Below are 20,117 nucleotides of genomic sequence, written 5' to 3'. Positions count from 1 at the left end.
ATTCTTGTACAAAATAAAAAAATAAGAATTTACTCACCTGTAATTCTATTTCTCGTAGTCCGTAGTGGATGCTGGGGACTCCGTAAGGACCATGGGGAATAGCGGCTCCGCAGGAGACTGGGCACAACTATAAAGAAAGCTTTAGACTACTGGTGTGCACTGGCTCCTCCCACTATGACCCTCCTCCAGACTTCAGTTAGGATACTGTGCCCGGAAGAGCTGACACAATAAAGAAGGATTTTGAATCCCGGGTAAAACTCATACCAGCCACACCAATCACACCGTATAACTCGTGATACAATACCCAGTTAACAGTATGATAACAACTGAGCCTCTCAACAGATGGCTCAACAATAACCCTTTAGTTAAGCAATAACTATATACAAGTATTGCAGACAATCCGCACTTGGGATGGGCGCCCAGCATCCACTACGGACTACGAGAAATAGAATTACCGGTGAGTAAATTCTTATTTTCTCTAACGTCCTAGTGGATGCTGGGGACTCCGTAAGGACCATGGGGATTATACCAAAGCTCCCAAACGGGCGGGAGAGTGCGGATGACTCTGCAGCACCGAATGGGCAAACTCTAGGTCCTCCTCAGCCAGGGTGTCAAACTTGTAGAATTTAGCAAACGTGTTTGACCCCGACCAAGTAGTTGCTCGGCAAAGTTGAAGAGCCGAGACCCCTCGGGCAGCCGCCCAAGAAGAGCCCACCTTCCTCGTGGAATGGGCTTTCACTGATTTAGGATGCGGCAGTCCAGCCGCAGAATGTGCAAGCTGAATCGTACTACAGATCCAGCGAGCAATAGTCTGCTTTGAAGCAGGTGCACCCAACTTGTTGGGCGCATACAGGATAAAGAGCGAGTCAGTCTTTCTGACTCATGCTGTCCTGGAAACATAGATTTTCAGGGCCCTGACTACGTCCAACAACTTGGAAGCCTCCAAGTCATTTGTAGCCGCAGGCACCACGATAGGTTGGTTCAGATGAAAAGCTGATACCACTTTGGGGAGAAACTGGGGACGAGTCCTCAATTCTGCCCTATCCATATGGAAAATCAGATAAGGGCTTTTACATGACAAAGCCACCAATTCTGATACACGCCTGGCCGAAGCTAAGGCCAACAACATGACCACTTTCCACATGAGATATTTCAAATCCACGGTTTTCAGTGGCTCAAACCAATGTGACTTTAGGAAATCCAACACCACGTTGAGATCCCAAGGTGCCACTGGAGGCACAAAAGGGGGCTGAATATGCAGCACTCCCTTAACAAAAGTCTGAACTTCAGGTAGTGAAGCCAGTTCTCTCTGGAAGAAAATCGATAGAGCCGAAATCTGGACCTTAATGGAACCCAATTTAAGGCCCATAGTCACCCCTGACTGTAGGAAGTGCAGGAAACGGCCCCGCTGAAATTCCTCCGTTGGGGCCTTCCTGGCCTCACACCACGCAACATATTTTCGCCAAATGCGGTGATAATGGTTTGCGGTTACTTCTTTCCTAGCTTTAATCAGCGTAGGAATGACTTCCTCTGGAATGCCCTTTTCCTTCAGGATCCGGTGTTCAACCGCCATGCCGTCAAACGCAGCCGCGGTAAGTCTTGGAACAGACAGGGCCCCTGCTGCAGCAGGTCTTGTCTGAGCGGTAGAGGCCATGGGTCCTCTGACATCATTTCTTGAAGTTCCGGGTACCAAGCTCTTCTTGGCCAATCCGGAACAATGAGTATAGTTCTTACTCCTCTTCTCCTTATTATCCTCAGTACCTTTGGTATGAGTGGAAGAGGAGGGAACACATAAACCGACCGGTACACCCACGGTGTCACTAAAGCGTCCACAGCTATCGCCTGCGGGTCTCTCGACCTGGCGCAATACTTTTCTAGCTTTTTGTTTAGGCGGGACGCCATCATGTCCACCTGTGGCCTTTCCCAACGGTTTACAATCACTTGAAAGACTTCTGGATGAAGTCCCCACTCTCCCGGGTGGAGGTCGTGCCTGCTGAGGAAGTCTGCTTCCCAGTTGTCCACTCCCGGAATGAACACTGCTGACAGTGCTAACACGTGATTTTCCGCCCATCGGAGAATCCTTGTGGCTTCTGCCATTGCCGTCCTGCTTCTCGTGCCGCCCTGTCGATTTACATGGGCGACCGCTGTGATGTTGTCTGACTGGATCAGTACCGGCTGGTTTTGAAGCAGGGGTTTTGCCTGACTTAGGGCATTGTAAATGGCCCTCAGTTCCAGAATATTTATGTGCAGGGAAGTCTCCTGACTTGACCATAGTCCTTGGAAGTTTCTTCCCTGTGTGACTGCCCCCCAGCCTCGAAGGCTGGCATCCGTGGTCACCAGGACCCAGTCCTGTATGCCGAATCTGCGGCCCTCTTGAAGATGAGCACTCTGCAGCCACCACAGCAGAGACACCCTTGTCCTTGGAGACAGGGTTATCAGCCGATGCATCTGAAGATGCGATCCGGACCACTTGTCCAACAGGTCCCACTGAAAGGTTCTTGCATGAAACCTGCCGAATGGAATCGCTTCGTAGGAAGCTACCATCTTTCCCAGGATCCGCGTGCAGTGATGCACCGACACCTGTTTTGGTTTTAGGAGGCCTCTGACTAGAGATGACAGCTCCTTGGCCTTCTCCTCCGGGAGAAACACTTTTTTCTGTTCTGTGTCCAGAACCATCCCCAGGAACAGTAGACGTGTCGTAGGGACCAGCTGTGACTTTGGAATGTTTAGAATCCAGACGTGCTGTTGTAGCACCTCCCGAGATAGTGCTACCCCGACCAACAACTGCTCTCTGGACCTCGCCTTTATCAGGAGATCGTCCAAGTACGGGATAATTAAAACTCCCTTCTTTTGAAGGAGTATCATCATTTCGGCCATTACCTTGGTAAAGACCCTCGGAGCCGTGGATAGACCGAACGGCAACGTCTGGAATTGGTAATGACAATCCTGCACCACAAACCTGAGGTACTCCTGGTGAGGATGGTAAATGGGGACATGCAGGTAAGCATCCTTGATGTCCAGTGATACCATGTAATCCCCCTCGTCCAGGCTTGCAATAACCGCCCTGAGCGATTCCATCTTGAACTTGAATTTTTTTATATATGTGTTCAAGGATTTCAAATTTAAAATGGGTCTCACCGAACCGTCCGGTTTCGGTACCACAAACATTATGGAATAGTAACCCCGTCCTTGTTGAAGTAGGGGTACCTTTACTATCACCTGTTGTGAATACAGCTTGTGAATTGCCTGTAACACTGCCTCCCTGCCTGAGGGAGTGGTTGGCAAGGCAGATTTGAGGAAACGGCGGGGGGGGGGGGGGGGGGGGGGGGACGTCTCGAATTCCAGCTTGTACCCCTGGAATACTATCTGAAAAATCCAGGGATCCACCCGTGAGCGAGCCCACTGATTGCTGAAATATTTGAGACGGGCCCCCACCGTACCTGGCTCCGCCTGTGGAGCCCCAGCGTCATGCTGTGGACTTAGAGGAAGCGGGGGAGGACTTTTGCTCCTGGGAACTGGCTGTATGCTGCAGCTTTTTTCCCCTACCTCTGCCTCTGGGCAGAAAGGACGCGCCTTTAACCCGCTTGCCCCTATTGGGCCGAAAGGACTGTACCTGATAAAACGGTGCTTTCTTTGGCTGTGAGGGAACATGGGGTAAAAATGTAGACTTCCCAGCTGTAGCTGTGGAAACTAGGTCCGAGAGACCATCCCCGAACAACTCCTCACCCTTATAAGGCAGAACTTCCATATGCCTTTTGGAATCTGCATCTCCTGTCCACTGCCGAGTCCATAACCCTCTCCTGGCAGAAATGGACATTGCACTAATTTTGGATGCCAGCCGGCAAATATCCCTCTGTGCATCCCTCATGTATAAAAGTGCGTCTTTTATATGCTCTACGGTTAGCAATATAGTGTCCCTGTCTAGGGTATCAATATTTTCTGACAGGGAATCTGACCATGCAGCTGCAGCACTGCACATCCATGCTGAAGCAATAGCTGGTCTCAGTATAACACCTGTGTGTGTGTGTATATATAGATTTCAGGATAGCCTCCTGCTTTCTATCAGCAGATTCCTTCAGGGCGGCCGTATCCGGAGACGGTAGTGCCACCTTCTTTGACAAGCGTGTGAGAGATTTATCCACTCTAGGGGATGTTTCCCAACGTGACCTATCCTCTGGCGGGAAAGGGTACGCCATTAGTAACCTCTTAGAAATTACCAGCTTCTTATCAGGGGAAGCCCACGCTTCTTCACACACTTCATTTAACTCCTCAGATGGAGGAAAAGCTACTGGTAGTTTTTTCTCTCCAAACATAATACCCTTTTTTGTGGTACCGGGGGTAACATCAGAAATGTGCAACACATTTTTCATTGCCTCAATCATGTAACGTGTGGCCCTACTGGAAGTTACATTAGTCTCATCGTCGTCGACACTGGAGTCAGTATCCGTGTCGACATCTGTGTCTGCCATCTGAGGTAGCGGGCATTTTAGAGCCCCTGATGGCTTTTGAGACGCCTGGGCAGGCACAGGCTGAGAAGCCGGCTGTCCCACATTTGGTATGTCGTCAAACCTTTTATGCAAGGAGTCGACACTGTCGCGTAATTCCTTCCACAGCACCATCCACTCAGGTGTCGACCCCGCAGGGGGTGACATCACATTTACAGGCATCTGCTCCGCCTCCACATAAGCCTCCTCATCAAACATGTCGACACAGCCGTACCGACATACCGCAAACACACAGGGAATGCTCTGACAGAGGACAGGACCCCACAAAGCCCTTTGGGGAGACAGAGAGAGAGTATGCCAGCACACACCAGAGCGCTATATAACACAGGGATCCCACTATAAATGAGTGTTTTCCCTTATAGCTGCTTTTTATATATATATATATATATATATATATATATATATCCTGCGCCTAAATTTAGTGCCCCCCCTCTCTTTTTTACCCTTCTGTAGCTTGCAGACTGCAGGGGAGAGCCAGGGAGCTTCCTTCCAGCGGAGCTGTGAGGGAAAAATGGCGCCAGTGTGCTGAGGGAGATGGCCCCGCCCCTTTTCCGGCTGACTTCTCCCGCTTTTTCTGGAATACTGGCAGGGGTATTTTTACATCTATATAGCCTCTAGGACTATATATGATGTAGATTTGCCAGCCAAGGTGTCTTATATTGCCCTTAGGGCGCCCCCCCCCAGCGCCCTGCACCCATCAGTGACCGGAGTGTGAGGTGTACATGAGGAGCAATGGCGCACAGCTGCAGTGCTGTGCGCTACCTTGGTGAAGACCGAAGTCTTCTGCCGCCGATTTTCCGGACCTCTTCACGCTTCTGGCTTTGTAAGGGGGACGGCGGCGCGGCTCCGGGAACGAACACCAAGGTCGGGTCCTGCGGTCGATCCCTCTGGAGCTAATGGTGTCCAGTAGCCTAAGAAGCCCAAACTACCACCTGTTAGGTAGGTTTGCTTCTTCTCCCCTTAGTCCCTCGCTGCAGTGAGTCTGTTGCCAGCAGATCTCACTGTAAAATAAAAAACCTAAATATACTTTCTTTCTAGGAGCTCAGGAGAGCCCCTAGTGTGCATCCAGCTCAGCCGGGCACAAGAATCTAACTGAAGTCTGGAGGAGGGTCATAGTGGGAGGAGCCAGTGCACACCAGTAGTCTAAAGCTTTCTTTATAGTTGTGCCCAGTCTCCTGCGGAGCCGCTATTCCCCATGGTCCTTACGGAGTCCCCAGCATCCACTAGGACGTTAGAGAAATACAAATAAAATTATATATATAACAAAAAAAAAATAGAAAAGAAGACAACAGCAGCCCCATAGTAAAATCTACCAAGCTCCAGAATAGCTTGGCCCCTAGAGCTAACACCATCTTCAGGTGTCCTTAGCCATTGTAGTCTAAGGGCTACATAACGCACATTTTTTCACAAGAGGAATCCCGTCCTTGTGCTGTCCGCTTTTACATATGACAACGGATGTCAATGCATGCACAGTAGCGCAGCAAGGTTCAGAACTAGGAAGTATGGTTATCGCATATACAATCAATTTATTTCTTATTGATTGCTGGGACAGGCTCTTATTGAAGCCCCTGGCCTGGAAACTAAAAAAATAGGATTTTATTTACCTACCGGTAAATCCTTTTCTCGTAGTCCATAAGGGATATTGGGGGAATCTAGTACGATGGGGTATAGATGGGTCCAAAGGAGCTGGTGCACTTTAAAGTTCTTCAACTGAGTGTGCTGGTTCCTCCCCTCTATGCCCCCTCCCCCAGGCAGTTATAGGCAAAATAGTGCCCGAAGGAGAAAGGACATACTTGAGAGAAGGAACAAACAACGAGTGGTGAGATTTACGCACAAGCACACCACTAACATAAAGCGACCAGCAAATGGCTGGTAACAAACAGCAACAGCTGAACAGGTAACCATAGAAAAGAGAGCCTGCAGAAAAGTCAACGCACTGAGGCGGGCGCCCAATATCCCTTATGGACTATGAGAAAAGGATTTAACGGTAGGCAATTTAAATCCTATTTTCTCTAGCATCCATAAGGGATATTGGGGGAATCTAGTACGATGGGGATGTCCCAAAGCTTCCAGAATGGTTGGAAATGTGCGGAGACGTCTGCAGCACCGCCTGCCCAAACTGGGAATCCACTTTGGCCAGGGTATCAAACCTGTAGAACTTCACAAAGATGTTCTTCCCCGTCCAGGTAGCAGCTCGGCATAGTTGCAAGGCCGAGACTCCACGGGCAGCCGCCCAGGAAGACCCCACCGATCTTGTAGAGTGGGCCTTCAGAGACTGTGGAACAGGTAAGGCTGCCGACACATAGGCCTGTTGGATAGTAAGCCTAGGCCAACGAGCAATGGACTGCTTAGAAGCAGGGCAACCCTTTTTCTGCACATCATATAGCACGAACAAGGAATCCGTCTTTCTGATCCAAGCCGTTCTTTTGAACTAGATCTTCAAGGCTCGCACAGCATCCAATACCTCTGGAGGAGCAGAAGTGCCAGAACTTGATGGAACCACAATAGGTTGATTCAAGTGGAATGCAGAGACGACCTTTGGCAGGAACTGCTGCCTAGTCCTGAGCTCCGCTCTGTCCTCATAAAAGACCAAGTAGACCAGAAGGACTGTAGAAATTCCAACACTACATTCAAGTCCCAGGGTGCCGTGGGCGGCACAAAAGGAGGTTGAATGTGAAGCACCCCTTGCAAGAAGGTCTGAACTTCTGGCAATACTGCCAATTTCTTCTGGAAGAAAATCGAGAGAGCTGAAATCTGGACCTTAAGGGAACCCAGATGCAAGCACTTATCCACACCTGCCTGCAGGAAACAGAGGAACCGTCCCAAGTGAAACTCCGGTGCGGTCCTCGCACCAAGAGACATATCTCCTCCAGATATGATGATAGTGCTTTGACGTCACAGGTTTCCTGGCCTGCACCATGGTAGCAATAACCTTTTTGGAAAGGCCCTTGTGAGCTGAGATATTCCATTCAACCTCCATACCATCAAACGAAGCCGCCGTAAGTCCGGGTAGACGAACGTTCCTTGTTGAAGATCTCTTCTTAGTGGCTGAGGCCAAGGGTCTTCGATGGACATGTCCAGAAGATCCGCGTACCAAGCCCTCCGAGGCCAATCCAGGGCAATCAGAATTGCCTGGAGTCCTTGATTCCTGATTTGCTTGAGCACCCTTGGGAGCAATGAAATCGGAGGAAACAGGTAGACCAGCCGGTAAGGCCACGGCGAAGTCAGTGCATCTACTACCCTCGCCTGAGGGTCCCTGGTTCGTGAGCAATACCAACGAAGCTTCTTGTTGAGTCAAGAAGACACCATGTCTATTTGTGGGCAGCCCCACCGGTCGATGATCTGCTGAAACACCTGATGGTGAAGCCCCCACTCTCCCGGGTGGAGATTGTGACGACTCAGGAAGTCTGCTTCCCAGTTGTCTACTCCCGGAATAAAGATTGCGGACATTGCTTTTGCATTTCTTTCTGCCCTGGACACCTCTCGCATGCAGGCCCTGCTTTTTGTCCCTCCTTGTCGATTGATGTATACCACTGCTCTGGCGTTGTCCGACTGTACCTGGATCGCGTGATCCCTGAGTAGAGAAAAGGCCTGAAGCAGAGCATTGTAGTTCGCCCAAAGTTCCAGAATGTTGATCGGAAGGAGGGCTTCATGTGCTGACCACCTGCCCTGGAACAGAGCCCCCTGGGTGACAGCTCTCCATCCTCTCAGACTTACATCTGTCTTAGGAGGATCCAATCCTGAATCCCGACACTTCAGACTTCCAGTAGGTTGGAGGACTGCAGCCACCACAGGAGAGAAATCCTGGCCTGAGGTGATAGCCGAATTATCCGGTGCATCTGAAGATGTGATCCGGATAACTTGCTCAGGAGATCCAATTGAAAAGTCCTGGCATGGAACCTTACATACTGGGTCGCCTCGTACAAGGCAACCATTTTCCCCAACAATCTTATGCAAAGATGGATGAATACCTGAGTAGGCCGGAGAACCATGCGGACCATCTCCTGAAGTGTTCTCGCCTTGTCCTCTGGGAGGAACACTTTTTTGGCCACAGTATCCAGCAACATTCCCAGGAACAGGAGCCTCTGAGTTGGCTCCAGGTGGGACTTCTGGAAATTGAGGATCCACCCATGGTGTGACAGATGCTGGATAGTGCGGTCTATATGGAGCAATAACAGCTCCCTGGATCTTGCTTTTATCAGGAGATCGTCCAAGTAAGGGACAACATTGACCCCCTGGACCCGGAGTTGGAATATCATCTCTGCCATCACCTTCTTGAACACCGTCGGAGCTGTGGACAGGCCGAAGGGCAGTGCCTGGAACTGGTAGTGATCGTTCAGCAGGGCAAACCTCAGATAAGCCTGATGAGGTGGCCAAATCGGGATATGGAGATAGGTGTCTTTATATCCAGGGAGAACATGAACTCCCGTTCTTCCAGGCCCGCAATCACTGCTCGCAAGGATTTCATCTTCAACTTGAAAACCTTTAGGTAAGGGTTCAAGGATTTTAGATTCAGAATGGGTCTAACCAAACCGTCCGGTTTCGGTACCACGAACAGGTTGGAGTAGTAACCCTTTCCCTGTTGTTGCAGCGGCACTGGAACAATGACTTGGGATTGGACCAATTTTAGGATGGCCTGTTGCAGCGTAACACGCGTATCCTCCAAAGCTGGTAAGTTTGATTTGAAAAATTGTTTGGGAGGAGCACTGTCGAACTCCAGCTTGTAGCCCTGAGAAATGAGGTCCTTGACCCAGGTATCCTGGCAGGAACTTTCCCAGACGCAGCTGAAGTGACGCAGCCGAGTTCCCACCTCGAGATCCCCTCGGGGTGGGTGGACACCGTCATGCTGAGGCCTTAGTTGTAGCTGCACTTGTGCTCTCCTGAGAACCGGCGATCGCTTACCTCTGGTGCCTCTAGCAGCATTGGAGGCACCTCTGGCCCTAAATCTAAATCTGTTAGACCGAAAGGACTGGTTAGACGGCCCCGGGTAGGAATGTCTAGCTGGCGGGGCCCCAGAGGGGAGAAACATGGATTTACCCACAGTAACTTTAGAAATCCACGTATCCAATTCCACACCGAAGAGCCATTCCCACAAAAAGGGGAGAGACTCAACACTGCGCTTGGATTCTGCGTCCGCTATCCACTGACGCAACCACAAGGTCCTGCGCGACGCCATTGCCATAGCAGTAGTCCTAGAGTTAATATTGCCTATCTTCTTGATAGAGTCACACAAGACACGTGCAGTGTCCTGAATGTGCTTCAGGAGAGTCACTGTAGTGACCAGGGGCATATCCCCCGAGAGGCCCTCCTGAATCTGAGTAGCCCATGTATGAATGACATGAGTCATCCAGCAACCTGCTATGACCGGTCTTTGTGACATACCCGCTGCTGTGTAGATATAGACTACACTGAAGTCTATCTTCCTATCCCCAGGGTCATTTATGGTGAAGGAGCCCGGGGCTGGCAGTACCACCTTTTTAGATAGGCGCGAGACTGATACGTCCACAGTTGGGGGTTCTTCCCAGAATGTTCTGCCTTCAGGAGTAAATGGGAAAGTGTGCAAAACCGTTTTGACACATGGTATTTTTTATCTGGATTTTTCCAGGCTAACTTAAATAGGTCATCTAAATCTGCAGAATCAGGGAAAATGACACTGAGCTTGTTTTGTGTGAAGAAAAACGAATGCTGTGTCGTCGCGTCCTCTAGAGGGAGTTTTAACACGTCCCATATAGCTAAAATGAGGGGTTCAATACCCTGTGCAGAAGGGGAATCCCCAATAACAAGATCCAATCCCCCCCCCCCCTCCTGTATCTCCTTATCTGAATCTGAGAGTAAAGCAGGTAACCCACGTTTTTTTGGTCCTGAGTTAGAGAGGTGGGGCTGTGGAACTTCTGCCCGTGCAGCTAGGTCTGCAACAGCTTGCTGCAGTTGTTGAGTTTTTTTGAGTATTAGCAGTGAGCTGAGATTACATATCTGACATCATGGTTTTTATGGCACCTAGCCAGGAAGACTCTTGACCCTCCCCCCTAGTCCCCTCACTGAGCTGTGAGGACTGACTACATTGTTCACATGATATTGAACCATACGTAGAGGGAGAGAATCTTGTGTGACATACACTGTACAATTGGTGTTTAACCATGTTTACAGTAAACAACACTCATATACACATACACACAGACAAGTAATACAATAGCAAGCCTGCCCTTACTGTATGTGAGAGGGAGACAGAGAGAGAGACCAGCACACCCAAGCTAAACAGCCCCAGTGAGGCTGTAAGCTTATATATCACGGTGAAACACCTGTGTTCTTGTCCTTTATAGGACACAGATTGTGTACAATAGCGGCTCTCCCCTTTGCTACACCCCTGTACCAGTTTTCCTGTGTATCTTGAGTGTCTGGAGGAGCTGTGTGTGCCTGCAGATGAAGGCGCTACAACGCAGCCGGCCCCGCTCTGAGGAAGCTCCGCCCCCTGTAATGGCGCCGGAGTTTCACTAATCTTTATACTGGCAAAAGTCTCTCTATGAGTATAAAACATCACACAAGTGCTAGTTTTACCCACCGCTGCCAGTGTACACAGGGGGGCTATGGCGGTGACTCCCCAGGAGGGTTCCGTATGCCGCCCCTGCGTTTTGCTGCGCCATGAACCTGAGGGTCCCCCGGTTTGTACTCACAACTGATGTCACCTTCAGGCTATTGTTAGGGATGTGTGGCGTGCTGCGATTGTGACCGCCAAGGCGCAGTGCCCTGCTGTACAACAACCTCTCAGGACGATGGTCCTGCAGCGGGGAAGCGGCTGACACCTCGCAAGGCCGGTGACCATCCCCCAACTAACTCCCACAGTGCAGGTATGCTGTTGCCCAAAGAGCATACCGAAAATAACACAGATTTAAAAGAAACTGAAGAAAACTCTCTGGAGCTTTAAAGTCTCCCGAGGACACTTTTTTCTAAACTGCCTGTGGGAGGGGGCATAGAGAGGAGGAGCCAGCACACCCAGTGAAGAAATTTAAAGTGCACTGGATCCTTTGGACCCCGTCTATACCCCATCGTACTAGATTCCCCCAGTATCCCTTATGGATGCTAGAGAAATTATACATTTAGGCAAATTGCAGCATTAATAAACCTCTATTATCGGAGGCAGACCACAATTAATGATACATATGTCCCTATTCATCAAGTAGTAATATCCCTTTTTGCCTAAGAAAGGGGTTATCACTGCTTTGTCCTTTTTAATAAGGCACGTAATTTTGCATGTTACCGCAGTCCCCAATATAATTATCCAATTAAAAGTTCAACTTTATAGGCAACGATACAATATCTTTAGATGGCATTAGTAATTCCCTGCAATGGGAACATTGAAGTCGGAGAGGCTTCAGGTCAAATCAGGGCATGTAGGCAACTATTGCTGGAACCCTTTGTAGGCAGTGACGGGGTGAAAAACCCTGGTTTAATAAATTAGAGATAAAATGTGTTCTGTCTTGCTGTGATATGCAGCAATGCAGAAGGCACCCAGTGACCCACCAATGATACTTTGGTGCCATGCCATAAGACACCAAGGTACATATGGTAATAATATGTTAATATCTTATTGAAAGTGATTGGGATAGTATTGTGGCTTAATCATAGTTATACTTTATTCTAATCACCATATACAAGTTATGCACAAATGATAATCTAATCACTATATGTAGGGTATACACAAATGGTAATCTAACCACTATATGCAGGGTATACACATATGGTAATCTAACCACCATATGCAGGGTATACACAAATGGTAATCTAACCACCATATGCAGGGTATACACAAATGGTAATTTAACCACTATATGCAGGGTATACACATATGGTAATCTAACCACCATATGCAGGGTGGTATCCGGACTCCAGGTCGACAGCACAAAGGTCGACACACCTTAGGTCGACGCCAATTGGTCGACACACCTTGGGTCGACATGGACAAAAGGTCGACATGGACAAAAGGTCGACAGGAACAAGGTCGACATGGAAAAAGGTCGACATGAGTTTTTCACGATTTTTTTTTTTTTTAAAGCTTTTCATACTTAACGATCCACGTGGACTATGATTGGAACGGTAAAGTGTGCCGAGCGAAGCGGTAGCGGAGCGAAGGCACCATGCCCGAAGCATGGCGAGCGAGGCGAGCCATGCGAGGGGACGTGGTGCACTAATTGGGGTTCCCGGTCACTCTACGAAGAAAACGACACCAAAAAAAACATAAAAAACTCATGTCGACCTTTTCCCATGTCGACCTTGTTCCTGTCGACCTTTTGTCCATGTCGACCCAAGGTGTGTCGACCAATTGGCGTCGACCTTTGTGCTGTCGACCCTCAGTCCCAGACCCATGCAGGGTATACACATATGGTAATCTAACCACCATATGCAGGGTATACACCAATGGTAACCTAAACCTAACCACTATATGCTGAGTATAAACACATATGGTAATCTAACCACCATATGCAGGGTATACACAAGTGATAATCTAACCATATATAAGGTATACACACATTGACCATGTAAGAGTAAGTACTGTACGCTGTCACCGGTGTTTGCATAATGAAGGACTACAACGTAATGATTACCAGAAAGGAGATAAAAATACAAAGTGGGCCGGTGGGAAGAATGAGTCAGGGTAATGACACCCAGTTACACGGTGCTAGCGGCCAGATGTATGGGTGGGACGGAAGGGGGTGGCATCTTATCCCTCCCTTTCCTGCCCCCTGCACTGAGGACAGCGGCCAGAAAAGCCGGGATTGGTGTATGGCAGAGCAGCACAGATCGGGGGCTCCCCTCCCATTGCATCCCTGCCAGCTGCGAGGAAAAAAAGAAAAGAACAAGGGAGAGTGGGGAAAGGAGGAAGAGAGAGATCCAGCCCCGGTATCCCGGTGCACTGCAGCCAGCAAGAAGAGATCCAGCCCCGGTATCCCGATTTACAGCAGCCAGCTGGGAGCGATCCGGTCCCGGAATCCCGGTGCACTGCAGCCAGCAGGGAGAGATCCAGCCTCGTTATTCCGGTGCAGAGCAGCCAGCAGGGAGAGATCCAGCCCCGGTATCCCGGTGCACTGCAGCCAGCAGGGAGAGATCCAGCCCCGGTATCCCGGTGCACTGCAGCCAGCAGGGAGAGAGCAGGTTCCGGTATCCCGTTGCAGAGCAGCGCAGACAGCCGGGGTTACTGGATGTGACACCGGCCCTTAAGGTGCTGGCCGCCAGCAAGGACATAATGCACCGGCTCGGATATACATACATGCATACAAGCAGAGATGCCGCTTAGGACCTGATTTGGGCACAATCTGGTGGAGCCGTCGCTGTACATCTATGGATGAGGTAAAACCAGTTTGCATGTTCCTGAGTGTACAGGGTTAAGTTTCCCAGGAAGACTGGTCCATAAATCTGTCCCAGTTACTGGCACACATAGGTGTGGATCACAGGTAAGGAGGGTGAGCCCTGCAGACACTCAGAATAACAGCAGGAAATAACCACTACATGTGTCATACACTTTATACCATTTCCTAGCCATGTGCATTCTAACATACCAACTTTCAGCCGTGCCTAAATATACCAACTTACAAGTATGTATGGGAAGGATTAGTGCCTAGAATAATAGGCTGTTTTACCTTCCTGTTTCTCCAGGGACTTATTTATCATTGGTGGCCCTGAAAAGTATTGTTCCTTATCCTGGTAATAATGAATGATGTTATTAGTGTATGGCAGAATAGCTGCTCCAGTAAATGACTGTCCCTACAAACGAGAAAACCTTTGCTTTTGCCACTCATTGCAGTAAGGGTGGACATTGGCACCAGTTGGTTAGCAACCATTAATGTTCCCGATTTGATGGAAGTACTTTTAATAAAATGTAATTGCTGGTATTTGATTGTTGGCAGCTTTCATCCAATGGCTGGCTGCTTCTCTGCAGTCACCCGGAAGTGGGGTCTGCAGCTCAGCTAAGGTGCGTATGCTCAAAGCTCTGAACGCTTCTGTGCATGCGCACTCTAAAACCATTGATAGTTTTACCAACCAATGGTGTCATTGTGATGGTAGCCATTGCATTGTTGGATTTGATATCAGATGCCAGGTAACCATTCGATATCAGGCTTCCGATGTCCATCCTTAGATCGCAGTGACGAGCGGCAACACTGCTGGGCTCTGTTCTGGCAGTGTTCCTGAGCACGCACAGACTTAGGACACGCATGTGCAAAGTAGGGCAGAAAAGGAGCGGAGGGATCTAAATGGATTTGTCTTCCCAACAGAAAGTGCTAGCGGAGTGTGATCAGCCAGCTAACGCCATTCCAAAAAGACTTGGCCTTTGGTGCTTTATAAATTGCACTGTTTGCAACGTCTCCATACATTTTATGGGGACAGCAGTGTGTAGTGATTTTTGCAGGAACGCAAGATATACCTGTGTGTTAAACATGTCCTAAATAGGAACAAACCATAAAACATGCAGAAACTGTTTCAGATAAGACATGGTGTTTGTCATTACTGGGCTGGATACATCTGAAATATCATATCGGAGAGATTGTGGGGGTAATTCAGATCTGATCGTAGATGTGCTAAATTTAGCACATCTACGAACATTTACTCAGACATGCGGGGGGATACCCAGCATAGGGCTAGCCCGCCCCGCATGTCTGGCTCTGCCCCCCATCCCCCCGCAAGGGTGCTTTTGCACCCGGCGTGTAGCTCCCTGCCTGCGCTGCTCCTGCGTCCTGCCCCATCCCGGGTTGCAGCGTCACGTGGCCCGCCCCCGCAACGATCCAGACACGCCTGCATTGTCAGGACTGCGCACCGCCAACGGTGTTCTAACGCCATTGGCACTCCCGCCCCGCCACTGCCTGTCAATCAGGCAAAGGCGATCGCAGCCCAGAGATGCTGTTAGCAACTCACTGGGCTTGCACGTGCGCACTCCACAAAGGGATTGAGACTGCGATCGCTGCCGCGATCCAGTCTGAATTATCCCCTGTGAAAGAAGAACGCTCCACGTAAGGAGGTATTTTCTGCTAAAACCAACGGATAGGCCTAACTCTACCCTTTAGCATAAATAGTGCAGTCCAGCAATGTATCTAGTACCACCACGTATAGTTTTTAGCTATAGGTGTAATCAGTTGTCTGATTTACATGAGTGCAATACGTAGTGTGTATATATAATATGAAACGCATTCCCCTTCTTCCCTGCTTTCCCTATTGCACTGTCCCACATGTTTTCTCCTCATTCTCTTTCTTTGACCATTTTTTCCATTGTCTCATTCTGTCTTTCTGCTGCTTCCCTTATTTGTCTCTTTATCACACTGGAGATTATGGTAAGTAATGGCTACAACTTTGTGCCGGAGAGTGGTGGTCATTTTCTTGTAGCACACATAAAATTGTTAAATAAACTTTTATTTTATCAATAGGTGTGCTACAACAAAATGGCTACTTCTCTAAAGCCCAGAAGTATGGTCCGTACAAAGTTTTCTCCCTAGTGTTTCCACTGTGGGCTGATTTCCTGTTTCTTAATAAGTACATATAACCTGCCACTGAGGGCTAAACGCCACTTGAAATGAGGAACATCTTAGCAGCTGTGTAGTGAAGAAGCTGACATGCAGAATACTGTAGCTTAATAATTGGCGAGTTCTGTTCTAACAACTCATTGATTACAATACTATTGTGCATACAGGGCCTTATGCGGAGTGAGATGTAAAATGTATTTATTACCAGTTATTTATATAGCGCACACATATTCCGCAGCGTTTTACAGAGAGTATTTTGGCCATTCACATCAGTCCCTGCCCCAGTGGAGCTTACACTCTATATTCCCTACCACACATACACATTCACACTAAGGTTAATTTGTATGGAGCCAATTAACCTACCAGTATATTTTTGGATTGTGGGAGGACCGGAGGAAACCCACGCGAGCACTGGGAGAATATACAAACTCCACACAGTTAGGGCCATGGTGGGAATCAAACCCATGACCTTAGTGCTGTGAGGCAGTAATGCTAACCATTACACCGTCTGTGCTGCCCAAATGCAGTTTGTCACCTTTTTTGGCTGCAAGATATATATATATATATTTTTTTTTAATGTACAAATTTGTAATGCGCATCTTTTGCTATGCGGATCCTCAACCTACAACTGCGAGCAGGTTGGCATGTACAGTAAGGGAGTGGTGTGGGCATGCAGACGAGTAGTGCGACTAAAATGGCCCATGCAAACTTGCACTTCAAACCACCTGGAGAGACTGCAGGTATCACAAGCCTGTGTAAGTTGCACACTGTTGATGACGATGAAGATGATGATTGCTCGCAAACTTTAAGTACACACCCATTTATGCAAACGCACTGCAGTTGCATATTAGCTGGAGACTGCAATACTGAAGATATCTCCATATTTATTTAAGTGCAGTAAACTTTTGAGCTGTCTCAAAAGAACTGGCAGCCCCATAACGCCCCCAAGTGCGCTGTCTTGGAGTAATCCTTGACTCCTCCCTCTTCTTCAAACCACACATTCAGCACCTCTCACAAACCTGCCATTTTCATCTAAAAATTTTTCCAGAATCAGACCCTTTCTGACCCAGGATGCTACTAAGACTCTTATCCACTCACTGGTCATCTCCAGACTGGACTACTGTAATCTCCTCCTGACTGGCATTCCTGACAAATACCTCTCTCCACTCCAATCTATCCTCAGTGCTGCTGCCCGGCTCATCTTCCTCACCAAACGCACTACGTCCACTTCTCCTCTCTTACTAGACCTTCACTGGCTCCCCTTCCCTTTCAGAATCCATTTCAAGCTTCTCACACTCGCTTACAAAGCCCTCACCCACTCCTCTCCCATCTACATCTCTGACCTTATCTCCCTTTACACTCCCACCCGTCCTCTTCGCTCTGCTAATACACGCCGACTCTCTTGCCTACAGATTACTTCCTCCCACTCCTACCTCCAAGATTTTTCACGTGCTGCACCACTTCTCTGGAATTCCCTACCTCTCCCCCTCGGACTCTCCACCTCTCTTCAAAACTTCAAACGGGCTCTCAAGACCCACTTCTTCACCAAACCCAGCCAAATCTCATCCTAACCCTCTGTTCCATGCTCTCTATGTACCCCATCTGTGTCACCCCTGTCTTTCCTACCCCTCCCCTTTAGAATGTAAAATCTCACGAGCAGGGCACTCTTCCCTCATGTGCTTATCCTTTCTTACTTTAATAATCTTCAACTGCACCAAATCCAGCAGTCTTCTGCCACCTGATACTTATTTCAGTGTCATCTGCTGATGTAACTGTTTATTTACCCTGTACTTGTCCTATACTGTCATCAACTGTAAGTTGCTGTTTTCCTGTTTGATTATTTGTTTATGTACTCTGTAATTGGGCGCTGCGGAACCCCTGTGGCGCCATATAAATAAAGGATAATAATAACCAGGCAATATTTATATAAAGGAGAAAAGCAGGGAAGAGGCATTCTCTGCCTGCTTTACTCCGCTGCCCCGGCCAGCTCTGTCACTTCTACTCACACGGCGGCTCCTACTCTCCCCGCCATCTTTCTCTTTTCTCTGCTCCCACTGGCCGCTTGTCCCGTCAACGTCTGGCTGATGTCACCGAAACAGATCGTCACATGCGCAGATCAGCCCTTTTGTGTACTGTGATGTTTAGAAGTCAACCCAAAACCAAGCCCCCAATTGTATTTCAGTCACATCTGTTATGTGTACATGAAAGGCTGGGGGCCTCGGTTATAAAGCTACATGGAAGGCAGATACCTGACCGTCAGGTATGGTGAACAGCGGTCACGCATACCCAACCCAGTCACATATATGTGACCAACTCTGTTTATGTCAAAAAACTTTAACTTTCTTTTGGGGGCATTTTTCAATTCTGTTTACACTGAATGCTTAGCATGGGAGGAGCTGCTTGATGTGGCTAATCCCCTGCATTCCTGTATGAAATAGTGGTTGTTGTGGTAAATAATTGAATAGCTGTCAGGTGCTTAGCCTAAGCTAAATTCCACATAAGAATTGAATCACCCTCTATATTTCCTATCACATGGACACACATACACACTTGGACATTTTATAGCAGAAATTTAACCTACCAGTATGTATTTGCAGTGTGGGAGGAAACCCATGTAGCATTTGGGTGTGGATCATTGGGTTGACCTGAAAAAGGTAGACGGGAAAAGGTCGACATGAGTTTTGGAGAAAAAAAATTGGTGCCACTTTCTCAATAAAATGACTGGTGCACCGCGTACACTTGCATGGCTCGCTTCACTTGCCATGCTTCTGGCAAGGTGCCTCGCTCCGCTATCCTCTGCACAGGTTACTATTCCCAGTCATAGTCCACGTGGATTGTAAAGTATGAAAAATGTGAAAATGGCAAAAAAAACCTCATGTCGACATTTTCCTGTGTCGACCCAATGCATGTCGACCAATAGAGGTTGTTGACAGTACTGTCGTCCTATCATCCGGAGACCTTAGCAATTATATTGTATGTAAGAATTGTACTGTGCTTCACAAAACATATATTCAAAATATTAAATCTAGTTTTAATGCCTATTTTATTTTATTTATTTATGTATTTATTTATTTTTAAATGCTAAAAACTTCCTGCCTTTGATACGTGGCATCATGTTCATCCAGTGATGCTGTATAATTTGTGCTATCTGGGCTCGAATCTTGTCTGAGCAGATTTTCATAGCCCCAGGAAGAGGCAATGTCTAAAACAACATTTCATAGCAGGTTATCTTCCTAGGAAGAAATCCAATCAGGCTGACTCTGATGGTGATTCAGGCATGACTTCCTGCAGCTCCACCTAAGTTCTGTACACTTACCAGAATTATTCTGCTTCTAGGTCGGTTTTATTCATACTCTACTCATTCCATATTCACTCATCAGTTTATTGCCACCTTCTATAGAAAAGTCTTACTGACATGTTTCTTGGTATACCATTAGCTTTTGTGTTTGTATAAACCTTATTTATTGTTTCTTGGACTCCCTTTTGTTACTGTACATTGTTACCTAGATAATGTTGTAGTAAAGTGCTAAACATTTGTAAACTGACTTTTGTATCGTACAGTAATAGAAGTTCTGTACCAATTACTAAATTTAGGTGGTCGTTTTGAGTGTTGCTAGGGTATTATGGCTCTGTGCATGTCCTATAATTAGCAGGGAAGTTTCATTGACTCTGACAGGCGGGTTCTAAATATGAACAATGGACGATAGCACCCTTTAAATACCAGGAGCCTTGTGTCTAAAAATCTGTGCTAACTCCTTGGGTTATATTGTACTTTTTTATTTGTTTTAAAATGTTTCTTTCTACTTTATGATTGAATATAATGCTTTGGCTGGTTCTACATTCCCCTACGAGAGATTAGATATTATTGGTGTGGCGCCTGGTCTTCTAGCAAATGCAAAAAGTGTGTTGGTTTCTTAGGTATTGCCCTGTTTTGAGAGAGCGTATTGTGTGACACCGAGAGAATGTTTGTGTAGCAATTGAGACAGGATGTGAATTAAGCATTTAGCCTGAGGGGAAGGTTTTACACTGACCACCACCTACTTTGCTTGAATGCAGCAGGGCTAGTACTGTCTGTGTGTGTGTCTGTGTGTGTGTCTGTGTGTGCGCC

At 47.8% G+C, this 20,117-nt stretch overlaps 1 protein-coding gene across 17 annotated transcripts in view; it reads left to right on the top strand.

Annotated features, from left to right (window-relative positions):
• Window positions 1–20,117, top strand: part of PHLDB1 (pleckstrin homology like domain family B member 1) — a 280,745-nt gene that overhangs the window by 147,717 nt on the left and 112,911 nt on the right. Inside the window, exon 1 of one of the 17 annotated variants that reach the window (XM_063942626.1) lies at window positions 13,239–13,847. The exons of the other annotated variants lie outside the window; for them this stretch is intronic. The gene's annotated coding sequence lies outside the window, so the exon portion shown is untranslated. Of the gene's footprint in view, window positions 1–13,238; window positions 13,848–20,117 lie in introns of those variants that run through there. 17 annotated transcript variants of the gene reach the window in all.

Source organism: Pseudophryne corroboree, chromosome 10, assembly GCF_028390025.1.
Source record: "Pseudophryne corroboree isolate aPseCor3 chromosome 10, aPseCor3.hap2, whole genome shotgun sequence".
NCBI classification, from domain to species: Eukaryota; Metazoa; Chordata; class Amphibia; order Anura; family Myobatrachidae; genus Pseudophryne; species Pseudophryne corroboree.
This window is presented reverse-complemented; position numbering and strand designations above follow the sequence as displayed.